We start from the raw sequence: 14,789 nt of genomic DNA, 5'->3' as shown, positions 1-14,789 counted from the left end.
TTTATGGAGAATTCTCAGAGAAACTCCTTGCAAGGTAGATTTGCATCTGCTCCCTAGTTTATAATTTTAAAATGCTGTCTGGGGTCCTGAGAAGTTAAGTAAGTTGTTCAGGATCATCAAAACCAGTACTCTAGTGGTAGAACTCAAAGTAGGAAGAAGATGAAATAAGAAATTTTCCTGCCAGCAGCTGCAGAGATGCCATTCTTATTGAAAGGACCATTAAAAGTAGTCAGTTTTTTTTTTTAACCAAGGAGAATGAGAAATGTAAATTCTGCTGAAACTATATAGATTAAAGCAAGGGGATGAAACATCCAGCCTGTGGGAAAGCTGGTGAACTGGAACCCAGTAGAAGTCACAGGGACAAAGCCTGCTTTATTCATACAAAAGGAAAATGAACAAGGGGACTAAATAATCCTAAACATAAACTTGACCCCTTCACTGAAAACTTTAACCCACAAACTTATTGAAGTAAATGTATGACAACAGAAGAGTGAAGCTGTGTCCAAGCCTTCATCCTTCACTATGGAAGATGTGAGGGAAGAGACTCAACTTCTAGATCACTCTGAAAGTAAATCAAAGAAAATTGTATTAATTCAATATGTTTTTATGTTTATTTTTTCTGATTACATCTTTTTTCTATTTCAGAAAAATAGTTCCTTAAAAATTAGAATTAGACAATTAGAAACTAAAGACTATGTACTAATCAAGAATCAGTCACACAAAATCAAATGAAAAGAAAAAGAGAAGAAAATGTAAAATAGCTCAGTGAACAAACAAACTGGAAAAGAGATGCAGGAGGTAAATTGAAAAATTGAAAAATTGGAGCCTGGATTATGAAGGAAAAGTACCCAAATAATCTAGAACTGGAAGGTAAAGTAGTCATTTAAAGAATTCATCAATCAATTGGAATTGTCCAACATTTGATCAGAATAACAGATACTTTGATTGTGATGAGAGGATCAGTAGCATACAAACTTCTAGAAGTGGCTACAGTGAACAAGATGGAAGAGAAAGTAATGGTTTCCATGAAACAAGAGTATCATCTTGGGAAGACCCTTCTCTATTCCAGATGGAGAAAGCAGACAGGTTTCTCAACCAGCAGTTCCAAGATGAAAAACTAAAGAGGCTACTTATCCTTTTAAGACGTCTGCCTGGGTCAAGGAAAAACGACACTTTCTCGTGTTCTGCTTGGTCAGAATCGTGGTGGCATTGTCTTCAGTACTGATGATTATTTTCGGCATCAAAATGTGTATACACATAATGTTGGACAACTTGGTGATGACCATGACTGGAACCAGAGCAGAGCAAAAAAAAAAAGCTATTGATCAGGGAAGATCTCCAGTTATAATAAATAATACTAATACCGAGCTTGGGAGATGAAACCTTATGTGGAAATGGCTATAGGCAAAGGATACCAAGTGGAATTTCATTAACCTGAAACATGGTGGAAATTTGATCCTGTGGAATTAGAAAAGAGGAATAAACATGGGGTGTCTTGTGAAAAGATTGCAACAGATGTTGGATCATTATGAATATAAAATGTCTATCTCTATTGTAATGAATTCAGTGGAGCCTCCACATAGAAGGTCTGAGAGACTTCGAAGACAGAGGTGGGGAGGCTGTCTAGACTCATGGAATCACTTTGATGTTGCAAAATAACTAATGTACAGTCGGCTTTCAACTAAAATTAGCTTGTGGCTTACCCTTCAAAAAGCATTGAGACTTTCTGGAGGTTTTTAAATAGCTTGGTTGCAACCCAAGTTCCTTTGCCTTCCACAATAACATATTCATCTGAGAACCTCTAATACTTTTAAAGCTGAAGCAGCTAAATCCTAAATAATCCTGACTGTAGCTCCTCAGTATTTGAATTGTCCTTTTCTGTCTGCCTGCAGTATTGTCTCCTTGAAATGATAATTCTGAAATTTGACAACGATATTTCTTGGAGTTTTCATTTTGAGATCTCTTTCTGTAAGTGATCAGTAGCTTCTTTCAATAACTATTTTATCCTCTAATTTTTTTTGGACCAGGCAATGGGGTCAAGTGACTTGCTCAAGGTCACACAGCTAAGTAAGTATAAAGTGTCTGAGCCCGAATTTGCCCTCTGATTTTAAGGTATCAGGGATGTTTTTCCTTGCTAATTACTCAAAATGTTGTCCAGGCTCTTTTTTGATCATGGCTTTTAAGTCCAATAAGTCTAGAATTATGTCTTCTGCCTCCACTTTCCAGGTCAGTTGTTTTTCTCATGGGGCATTTTGTATCCTTCTTTTCCTACTTTTTTAGTGTTCTTTCCTATTCTATTATTAAAGTGATCCTTTCTTTAGTTATCTTTTAAATTTTAAACATGAAACATTCACTTTTTTCTTGATTCTTTTGAATTACTGTCATTTCTTTTCCAAATTTTACCTGTAACTTGTAAATTTGATTTTTACTATCTTTTTTGAGTTCTTCAATGACCTAAAACCACTTTTTATTTTTTACTTGAATCTGTGAATATATGATTTCCATTCTGTTGTCTTTTTTCTGTAGTTGTGTTTTAATTTTCTCTGTCACTATAGCAACTTTCTTTAGTTGGAATGTTTTTCCTTTCTTTGCTCATTTACCCAGCCTGTCTCCTGACTTTTAACTCAATGTTTAAATGAACGTTTGCTTTCAAAATAGAAGGGGCATTGTCCCATGTGCTTTTTTTGTTAGTTTATTTTTCAGTTGTTTCAGATGAAATTCTGTGGACTGAAAATTTTCAGTTCTTTTAATGTGATATGATCTATGGAGTTATGTATTTACTAGTCTCCTGGCCTTTGTTCTGGTCTGTGAATGGCCACAAGCCCTCTTTTCTCTCCTAAACATTTTTTGGCTTTTTGCAAGGCAGTGGTGATTTAAATGACTTGCAGAGGGTCTGACACACAACTAGGTAATTATTAAGTATCTGAAGCTGAATTTGAATTCACATCCTCTTGGTCAAACAGGGTTGATACTCTACCCATTGCACTACATAACTATCCTCTCTCTTATAACTTTGACCAGGAATCTAACTTGTCTTTGTGCCAGTAGTGCTTCTCTTCCCCCTGGTACTAAGACCTAGGACTGTGGTCTATATCCAAGTATGACAAATAAAACAAAATCCTGCTCCTGGTACCAGCAAAGGAATCTCTAAAATATATTAACCAGCTTTCCTACTCCCTTCTTGTCTGTGGGCAGAAAGCTTCAGAAAAATAACCATGCTGGCTCTGATTCAGATGCCTCAATATCTACTGTAATTTTATTGGGGTATGTTCTGAATCAAATTGTATTCTACCCTCTCCTATCTTTCATCCTAGTGAAAACAAACATTTCTGCCTATTTATTAAATTGTCTTGGCCTAAAAAATTTTTCACTCTGTCCTTTATTGGGTTTTGCCACTCTAAAATTAGTTTGTATTTATCATTGAAAGTTGATTGTAAGGATTTTATGGAGAGTTCAGGAAAGTCTCTGCCATTTCTTTGCCATCTTGACTCTACCCACTATCTTGCATTTTATATTCGACAATCAAATTTTCTTTTTAGTTCTGAGATTTTCTTCAGAATTATTTGAAGTATTTCACTTTATTTCACTTAATATTATTTTGTCCTTTGAATAATATACTCAGTTTCCCTTGGAAATATAATATTTGTTATAATTTTAGCACTTTTGCCTAATATATTGGGATAGGGTTTACCTAATATTGGGATAACATCATATTGCAAAAGTTCTAATACTGCAATTTAAAAACTCCTAAATCTTCTGTAACACTTAATGTGACACCTCAATATTGAAATTCTTTCTTTCTGTCTGCTTTTAATATTCTCTCCTTGACTTGGGAGTATTTCCTGGGAGTTTTCATTTGGGGTCATTTTCAGGAGGGGAATTCTTCAAATTTCTGTTTTAGCCTCTTGCTCTAGACTATCAGGGTAATTTTCCTTGACAGTTTCTTGAAAGAAGGTAGCTAGATTCTTTCTCTGATCATGACTCTCAGATTGCGCAATATATTTTAAAACTGTCTCTCCTGGATCTAATTTCTAGATCAATTGCTTTTCCAATGTGATATTTCTCATTGTTTTTTTAATTCTTTAATTCTTTTTTTTAATTTTTCTCACAAAGACATTAACTCAGTTCTAAATTTTTTAAGGAATTACTGTCTTCAATGAATCTTTGTATCTTCTTTTCTTATTTGGACATTTTGTACTTTTTAAGGAGTTGTTTTTTTGGTGAAATTTTCTTTTATATATTTGATCAAACCTAAATTTTAAGAAGTTATTTTTCTTTACTGAATTCATACATTTTTTGCCAATTTTTTGCTATTTGATTACCAAGCTGTTGACTGTTTTTTTATAATTCTTTTACAGAGTTCTCATTAATTTTTTCTATCTCTCATACTTGATTTTTAAAATATTTTTGAGTTCTTCCAAAAGGACTTTTTGGTTCTGAGACCAATTCATATTTGTCTATGAGCTTTTGCATGTGGATATTTTGACATTTTTCTTCTCTTCTGAGTTTGTGTTTTAATCTTCCTCATCACCATAATAGCTATTGACCTATAGTCAGGACCTTTTCCTTGCTCGCTTGCTTACTTATTTGCTCATTTTCTAGCCTATTAGATTACTTTTAAAGTCGAGCTCTGTTCCTGAGACTCAGGTGGTACTTTCCTGTGGACCCAGATACTTACTAAATCCAGACCTCTTAGGCTAGTTGCTTACCTGTTGTACCATGAACTGTGGGGCCAATGAATCACTTCCATGCTTTCAGCCTTATCTTACTTGCCCTATGCTTGCCATGTCTGGCAATAAGCCTACTTAGCTGAGGCTCAAGAACTCACAACTGACCTCCTGTGTTGCTGGCCTCAGGAACCCAGTTGATGGGGCACCTGTTGCTGATTTTCCTGTAGCTAGAGGTAGAACTTGGCTTGCCAAGAAATTACCTGCCTTGTGCTCTTGTATTTTACTTAAATGACTCATATCTTTTCTTGCACTCATTCTAAGTTATCTTGGGGTGGAAAATTTGGCCTGTTATGCTAGAACTAATTTTGAGGTTTGCCTTAATTTTTTTTTGCACAAAATTGATTAAAATTCACACAAATTCCTACCTTTTCCCCAACATCTTAGCTTAATATTCTCTCAGTAGTATTTGAACTTATATTCTTAGATTTTCACAAGACTTCATCTAACCCTGCTTCCATAATCAGACAGATGATTACAGATTTCATTTTTATGCTATCCTTCAGCAGAAGCCTGAAATTGTGTTTTCGCCCTAAACTGATGATTCACAAATATTCTTTAATCATTCTAAACATCTGGCTATTTTTTTAATGTTCAACATTCCCTTTCATAAAAATTTCTCTTTTCCCAGACCCCCCACCCAAGCCAACAAATAGTCTTATACAGGTTACACATGTTCAATCTTGCTCAACGTATTTCCATATTAATATTGTTTTGAAAGAATAAAGGAAAACCATAAGAAAAAAAGCTAACTTTTAACAAGAAAATATTGTGTACTTATCTACATTCAGTCTCCATAGTTCTTTCTCTTCCTGTAGATGGAATTTTCCCTCATAAATCTTTTAGAATTGTCTTTGACCACTATATTGCTGAGAAGACCCATTGGTGAGTGATTGAAATGATAAACAATCTATGTAGTAATTCAACAGTATTTAATAAATGACATAGAAAAGTTATAGAAAATCAAAGTTATTATTTAAAAATCATTTTACAGTGACACAATAAATAGTATCTTACAATGTTTTCTTCTTGATGAAAAGAAAACATAAATATGGAACACTCAGCAAACTTGAACCTCCTGGAAAGTCTTTATGTAATTGAAAGTGGGCATTTTAATCTTATTACTATTCAAGGGATATGAATATTCAGAATTGATAAAGATACATTATATTGAGTATGTTTCTTCAAAGTATTATAATATCTCATCTTATATAGCATTTTATTTCTTTTATAGAATATATATATTCATTTATTAATTATACAAGCATTTATTAAGGTCTTACTATATATATATATATATATATACATATATATATATATATGTATATATATATATATATATATAGTACTATAAAAAGGAAAAAAGGAAAAAAGTCATTGACCTAAAGAAATACTATGTACTTAGAAGAGAAAATTCAAAGTACACACACTACAAGGAAATAAAGGATGGGCAAGTAGATAAGATCTTATGTAATTCACAACCTTTATATTGATTTTTGAGGGGAATTGTGGATTCTAGAAGGAGATGTAAGGACATGGCATTCCAGGGCTGAGAGATAGACTAGGCAAGCATCTAAAGATTGCAGATGAAATGTATTTCATGGGTAATCATCAGCCAAACCAGAATAGGTTAAAATGCAAGAGAAGAAATGTGAAAACAGTCTTGAAAAATAAGGCATGCTGTTTGTTACTGGCATTAAATACTAGACAAAGGAATTTGTATTTCATCTTAAAGACGATTAGTTCTTGAAGAGAGACATTGAATTGCCATAGTTGTGTTGCAGAAACATACATTTGATAGCTATGTTAACAATAGATTATGCAGGGGGGACATTAGAAGAAAGTAGGCTATATAGCAGACTACTAAGACAAGTGGCTATTAGAGTATGAACTCTAAAGTAGTGGCAAAGTGAGGAGAAAAATGGTCAAAATGAGAAATGCTGAAGATGTTTAATTGTCTAGACATAAGACTAGGCAATTGAAAGGATATGCTGATGGAAGAACTTGGATGATTAGAAAATTGGTAGTGTCTATAAGAGTAATAAAGGTGACACAATGGGTAGAGTATTAGCCCTAGAGTCAACAGTTCAAATCCAACCTCAAATACCTGATTCTTACTAGTGGTGTGAAATGAGAAAGTCACTTAACCCCATAGGTCCATAAAAAAGAACAATGTAGAAATCAAGAAGAAGAATATAGAAATCAGGAAATTAGACTTTCTGGGAAGAAGACAATAAGTTCTTTTTTGAACATATTGAATCTGTTGTTCAGAACACTGCAGTTAAATTTACTATTTCTAATTCTATTTGAGGTTTTCATGGCAATGATGATACTAGAATGGTTTATCCTTTGCTTCTTTAACTCATTTTACAGATGTGCAATTGAAGCAGAGTTAAGTGATTTGTCCAGTGTCACAAAACTAATATATATCTAAAACTAGATTTAAATTCATAAAGATGAGTCTTCCTTATTCCAAGCTCAGTGTTCTGAACACTGTACTACCTGCATTAGAGAGGCCTGCATGATAGCCCATAGAAAATTGTTACTATGTAGTCAAAGTTCAGGAGTGATGTATAAGTCTTGATGTATACCTCCAGCAGTTTTCTTAATAGAGGTGGTGATTAAACTCAGGAGAAATGGTTTGAATGGGATATAATAAGAAAAGAGAAGACTACTTAGGATAATCTTGAGGGCAACTTATTGTGAGGGAGTGGAATATGTATCATATTTTAGCAATGTAGCCTGAGGAATGACCAGAAAGATAAGGAGCAAATCATGAAAGACTGATATTGAAAAATTATTACATTTAACAGGTAAAATATTATTATTATTACTATTAAACTTGAAGAAATGATTTCTATTTGAAAGAGAAGGTTGAAAGATACACTCAAATTACTTGTTTAATGAATTAGTTGCGAGGAAGCAGAGTTTAATGTAAACTGCTTTTTATCCTCCTATAAATTGCATTGGGAAAGGAAAGAAACAGAAATGGGAATTTGGGCGCATTAGAGTGTAAAGGCAGATTGGACATTACATATAGAGAAGGAATTCTTGACAGCGTAAAATTTTTGAGGATGGGGAAGAGGGGAATTAAAATGTGTGCATAAGGCTAAAAAATATCAAAAGGAAAACCATCACTTAATCAAAAATGTATAAAATTTAAGAGAATAAAAGATGAAGACTCAGGTACTTGAGACTGAGAAATAGAAAGAAACATGTCAAATGACCTATATTTCCTCAGTAAAATTTTAAATAACATAAATAAAAAAACAAAAATATAAATATAAATCTTTTGCTGTGATGAATGGAGAGGAGGAATATTGTGGGATACTGAGTAATATCAAATAAAATCATTTAAATTAGGGGAATATAAAAAGTTACCTAAAATTGCCTTGACTTTTGGATTACTTTTTCCATTGTAGTAAATATCCAATTTTTAATTCCATAATAAATTCATAAAAGTGTGAAACCATGCTTACCTACTATTTGCTTAATAAAATTATAGTAACTATATCTTTTGGAAAGAAAGTAGAGCTTCCATTAGTGTCAAATTCCACTGAATTATAGTGTCATGAATGTGATATTGACAGTAAGATTACTACAACAATATTCTCCAGCAGTTATTTTAATGCAAGAAAGGTTTAGAATGTAAGCACAAAAAAAAAACAATTTTATGAGGATAAGTTTAGTTATATCCAGAGATACTCAGAATTTGGACTTGTCACCAGGTAGTAACTTTTAGGCAGATAGCCTGCATGAAGTTGGTTTAAGAGGGCATAGAGAGATCTCTGACCTGCCTTAGTTGATAAAAAAAAAAAACCTCAAGATGGTAAAAATATGAATTTTTGAAGCATTGAAGAAAGGGCCTACAACACTGTTAAATATTTTTAATGTAAATTCATGATATTTGGTGACAGATAAGGACAGAATTTCCCCAAAGTGTTTACATTTGAGTAAAATTGTCTTTATATATTTAAAGATTCTACTTGGATTTTTCTAAAGGTAAAGACATGTACTTCAATGCAGAGGCTTTGACAATGCTACCAAAGGGCAATTCACAGTTGTCCTCAGTGATGTCAATTTCAAAAGGTTAGAGATGTGACAGTCTCTGTAGAGTTTCTTTGATTATAGGTCTGCATGCTTTAAAATATTTATAGACTAGGTTGTATAATCTAGCATTTAACAAACTATTCTGAGGGATCCTGATTTTTCACACTATAAGAACAGGGGTTAGATGAGTTAAATAATACAATTTACTCTCAATTAAGATATAGAGAGATAGAGATAAAGATAGATAGACACACACACACACACAGACACACACACACATGTCATGACTCCCTAGACTGCTATATTTTGTTTCCAAAATATATTTTAAGCCAAAAAGAGTTAAAGGACAAATTAGTTTTCAAACCACTTGTATATTAAGTAAAACTTCTAAATATGTATCTAAAATCAGTTAATTAAAGAATATGATTACATAATATGAACAATTATTTTTAAAGTATGTGATATTTTGCTAAGAAAATGAATAAATGAAACAATATTTTATTTATCAAATATTTATAACTATCCTAGTTTCACTAAGTAGACATTACAAAATCTATTTCATCATTATGATCGTCTAGCTTTAATATATGTATGTGTATACTCACTATTCCATGCCCACAAAATAAAAAAATAATTCTAAGTCAAAAATAAATGTTTGTGCTTCTTTGAAAAAAATGAATAAAAACACTCAGTATTCTTATTATGCACAAAATTAAAGATACACAAAAAAAGAATAGAATTAGCTTGATTATTTAAAATCCTGTCCAAACTGTGCTATTGCTATGAAAACTTTCAGTCCTTTTGTTTCCTAAATTTTCCACCAAAGAGTGTGTGTGTGTGTGTGGGTGGAATCACCTTTATCTGATTTCAAACTATGCTCAAACAATAAAATGATATGAGAGCCATATCATTGTCTTTCTATACTATATTTTGCATATTCTATAACATTACCTTGTTTTTCTTACATAACACTTAACAGACTTCCTATCTCCTATATCCCTAAAGGGACATGATCAATTTCCCCATTACAGTTCTAAATCACTTCATGATTTAATCCTGATGTTGGGTCCCACACTCATGTCTCTCCACACACCAACTTATTCTCCATTCAGTCACTAAAACGATTTTCTTAAAATGCAGAGCCTATCATGCCATGCCCCATAGACAATATACTCCAGTAGTTACCTATTATCTCCAGGACCAAATACAAAATGCTCTGCTTTGTATTAAATCCCTTTATTATCCAGCTATCTCCTGCCTTCCCTGTCTTCTTAATTCTTACTCTCTAACAAAATCATAATGTCATAGAAGAACTGAGTTTGGGAGCCAGGACACTCAGGTTAAAGTTTTATTCTTTCCACTAATAGTTTACTATAGGTTCTTAGTAACTCCATTTCATCCATCTAGACCTTAGATTAGGAAAATAGATTTGTAATAGGGAGAGACAAGCACTTAAATATCATCTCTATCACTTTCAAAATATGTGAGTCTGAGATTTCTTGAATTTCAGTTTTCTTATCTTCATAATGGGGAATATAATACCTGTAGCATCTGTCCATCAGGAAATACAAATATATGTGACCCCCTTGAGATAAGAATGTCTGAGAGGAATATAGCTTGTTTCTTAATATAGTAGCTGGGTAAATAGAAGTATGTCATTTAACATATGAAAATCCCAGCAAATAATCTTTAAGACAATAAATTGTGGATGATGAGTTGATCAAGCGAGTAAATTTCTATAATGAATTCAAATCAAAGGTCAACTCTAGTCCCCTGCATAAAATTTGTACTTAAAGAATTTTTGTGAATATTAAACAAAATAATGCACATAAGATATTTAAAACATTACTGTAAAAGAAGCTAGCTGCTCAACCATTTACTAAAGATTCTAAGTTATATCCTGGAAACTGAAATCACACACTAAGAATATATTTTTGGGGATAGCAAATGCAGTTGATCTTGCTCTCTTTAGAATACCTAAATCAGATTTCTTTCTCCACTATGATGCTTTCTTCCATTTGGCAAATTGCCCTACCACAGATTGGCTTTTGAACATTTAGAAAATAAACAGACATGGTGAGAGATAGTAGTTTAAAATCCACTTTAGATGGGGGGGCAGGGTTTGAACATAAAAACTAATGAAGAATTAAGGGTAAAATAGTCAACATAAGAAGGGATTGATAATTAAAACACTTTTGTGATAAATACACATATTTAGAAGGCAGTTTCATATTGATATGTAGTTTATGCTAAGTTGTTGCATGTTTTATTATGAAGTATAAATACTTTGATGACATAGGGCTGCAATTTCCAGATTTTCCCATGGTATACAAATCCTTTATAAAGCTTCTTTTTCAAACCTGGGGACATAATTCTGTAAGAGAATGTCTTCCAATGTCCCAAATATTAAAACTTTCTAGTTAGTCTTAAATTGTCTTTGGGTTAACTAACAGGAAAGTACTTACTTAAATACAGCAACTCCCGAAAGAGTATCTGAATTCAAACTGCTAAGTAGATAGAAGAGTTTTAAGTGGCAAAAAAGGAGCCATTAATCACAATTACTTGCTCATAGCTGAAATTTAAAGGTGAAAAATGGTAACTTTAAATAATTTTAATTAACTATAGAATGATACCCATTGTTTTAATTCTAGGAAAAAAAACAACACCTCTATACAAAAGAGACAGTCTTTAGGTGGAATTTCCCCTCCCTTATTCAAACTAGACATGTCTAGGAAATACAAGATTTAATGAAGGAAAGAAGACTTGCATACAGGAACTGTCAGTGGAGCTCATCATTTATATTCAGAATGCTTGCATATAAATGGAGGGCTATTCTCCTCATGTTTTTCCTCTGGTCCATTTACAAGAAGGCACTAATATTATATGTCAGGTAGATTTGCTTCCAAAATGCATCAACCAGATATTTACTACTTTAACTTGCAAATTGAGTACTTGCTTTCTAGGGGAAAAAGAAAGAAAGATTTTTCTGTACCTCCAGAGCACTAGAGTCAGGTCTTCTTTTATTCACAAGGTAATGTTGTAGTCACTAACAGTCAAATAAGGGTAAGGTTTAGAGCTCAAGGTTTCTGATTCATTTCTCAAGAAACAACTCCTACACAATAAGCAGCCCCACAGTCTATTTATTGCCAACTGGAGCCTTTATTATGCATTTTCTTATATTCCAACGTAAGTATAAATATAAATAAAACATCAGATAAAAAATGGAAAACCGCATGACAGAGATAATGTGAAATTTTTTAAAAAGTGAGATGAAGAATTTTGCAAGTGTGGAAATAAGATACAAATCTCATTTCTATATTTTGAAAAATCCAATTGTATATTCTGCTCCCATACTAGAGCTAATGTATTATAAAATTATGATTCTGGCTTATATTCACAAAAGTAATAAAATCAAAAATTAAGGCTGACACTAGTATTAAACATTTTTGCCAAAATCAAAAGGTTTTCCATACAGGAGAAGTCAAAAACGACACACTCTTATGGTGCACTACTTTGGTCCACATTTCCTTGGATTCGATCTTTAGGTACTTTTTTACTTTAAAAATATAAAGTATTTAGGTTTTTAAATCAATTTAATATGAAAGAGCATACCCTCACTACATCACCTGAGCTCTCACTCCAACATTTCTGTGTTATCAATTCTAGAAAAGGGTAGTAGGAGCAGAGAGGTACAATTCAATATTGCTGATATAGTACATCCCTTCCAGCCATAACATTGTAAGTTGTGTATAAAGAACTAAGGATCTGTCCGTGGTCCTGAACTCAACAAATACCCAATCAGATATATATAATATCAGCTTTCTCTCTGAAGACAGAATCACAAGTCTCAGATAATTCTGAAAGCACTTATAGTACCATGCAACTCCTGATTAGACTTTTGTCAGACCTATAAAGATGAGGAAGAAGATGATCAATTCTAATACTAATTTATAAATCCATCTTAACTTTAAATATCTTCTGAATTTTCCTTCTTGTTTTCCCATTCCTATCATTACAATTTTTCATATAACTAACATCTAACTAAACTGATATAATGCTCTTTTAGGCTCCCAGTTCCCATATTTTCACTATTCAATTAATTCGTCATGATAATTCCAGCTTATTTATTTTTGTCTAGATATGATCTATTCAAAACATTCAGTGCTTACTTAGTACATTCTTAACATAATACTAGCCCCTTATTCTTGCATTCACCTTCAGTCTAGATTCATTATATATTCTACCTTTATTTCACAAGAGTATATATTCATAATTTTTTGCTGGAAGATATGTGACAATACTCAAATTCATTCATATTTTAAGGTCAAGGGAACTGGGGGGGGGAAGTTGTGATTTTTCTGTCATTATCTAAAGAAAGATTATAATATTTTTTATCTTAAATCAAAGACTAAGGATATATTAATTGTCCTAGATATTCTTTCATTTTATTCTATCTTACTTTGATTCCAGTTATTAAAGTGACATTTTCAACAAACTAATAATAGCATAATATTTGGCTAGTTGAAACTCTCATAACAGGATCACTAAGATTATAATAAAATAAGAAGAAAAGGAGGAGGAAAAAATAGGATTTTATCTGCAACTTTAAATAATGGAGTAATTCTCTTGAAGACTCTGGGCTATGAAAAATACCCAGTATTGCCTAATCATTATTTAAAATCAAATTACTCAAATATTTTAAACTTGAGATGACAAAATAGAAATATTGAAAATGCAAATAAAATATTTTAATAAATAACTGTAAATAACTTTTCATAATGTTTCCATGCAAAAAAATGAATATATGAATGTTTTTGACTTTTTTCTAAATAAAAAAAATTGTCAAAGTAAAAAATAAGCAAAAATGAGAACTATTCAAATCTTTGTGAAAATTATTTGCCTTTGTTTTTAGTGGACCATAACTGATTCTTAATGATAATTACAATTGTCTTAAATAACATTTCATGTCTTCTATTTGCTATTAACCCACTTATATTGATATTTCTCATTGGTGGCAGAAGGCTTTTAGAAAATTAAGGTTCTCAACAGGGTGTAAGCATGCTGCTTCTGCTTCATTTCCAGTTTGTATCTTGGCATCTGAGTTTCCTGTAAATAGGCCAACACTTGGTATTTTTTAATGCCATAAATTTTGTTCCAGAGAACTGTATTTTAAAGTATTTCAATATAATTCTTAGTGATTACAATCATCTAAGGTGATAATACAGATTCCAGCTTTGTTTGGTTAAATTCTTTATCTCATAGTGTTTCTATTGCTCTGATCATAGCAAGGATAAAGAAAAGCAGGTTCAGCTCTGATTACTGAAAATAATCATAATTCTTCAGTTTTTTAAATCATGTATTTCAATTTAAACATGGAAATCATAGAAATGTTATTGTAGAATATATAAGCATATATGAACACATATATTTTTGTATGAGCAAATATTATTTATATAGTTTGTGTATGTATATAACATGAATTTGTACTATGCATTCTTTACTAAGATGGAAAAGCAGACACATAAGGAAGGATATAATGTTTTTATTTTTTCTTTGTGAAAATGGTCTCTCTCTATATATACACATATATATGTATATATTTATAAACTACATTAATTAAAATTATTAAGTGATAAATTAATAGTGAATACAAACAAAGAAATATGTATCTATATGTCATTTTCATAGTATGAGAATTAAATGGGTTGTTCTCCTCTGAGAATTTTCCATATAAAAATATCCATTTGTCTAATAGAAAAATAGGAAGGTATTTGGTATATCTCATTATATAGTAGCAATGCTAATAAGCTTCAGTTGATTGGAAAGAGTACTTACAATACCATTTCAAATATTTACTTTTTACAGTCATTTCCTGTTGATAAATTGTGAAAATAAATCATGAAACTCAATTGTAGCAGTCCACATAATAGGGCAAAGATATTATGACTCTGTTCTTCACTGTGTGATAGATAGAAGACTATTCCTGTCTCTAGATCAAGTCAGAATTAGCTG

At 31.9% G+C, this 14,789-nt stretch overlaps 1 pseudogene; it reads left to right on the top strand.

The window, feature by feature from the left end:
* The first annotated feature begins 1,069 nt into the window (after positions 1-1,069).
* On the top strand, positions 1,070-1,667 carry LOC141505190 (NEDD4-binding protein 2-like 2; annotated as a pseudogene).
* Positions 1,668-14,789: the final 13,122 nt, after the last annotated feature.

Source organism: Macrotis lagotis, chromosome 1 (assembly GCF_037893015.1).
Source record: "Macrotis lagotis isolate mMagLag1 chromosome 1, bilby.v1.9.chrom.fasta, whole genome shotgun sequence".
Taxonomy (NCBI): Eukaryota; Metazoa; Chordata; class Mammalia; order Peramelemorphia; family Peramelidae; genus Macrotis; species Macrotis lagotis.
Note: the sequence above shows the minus strand (reverse complement) of the source record. Positions and strands in the feature narration are given on the sequence as shown.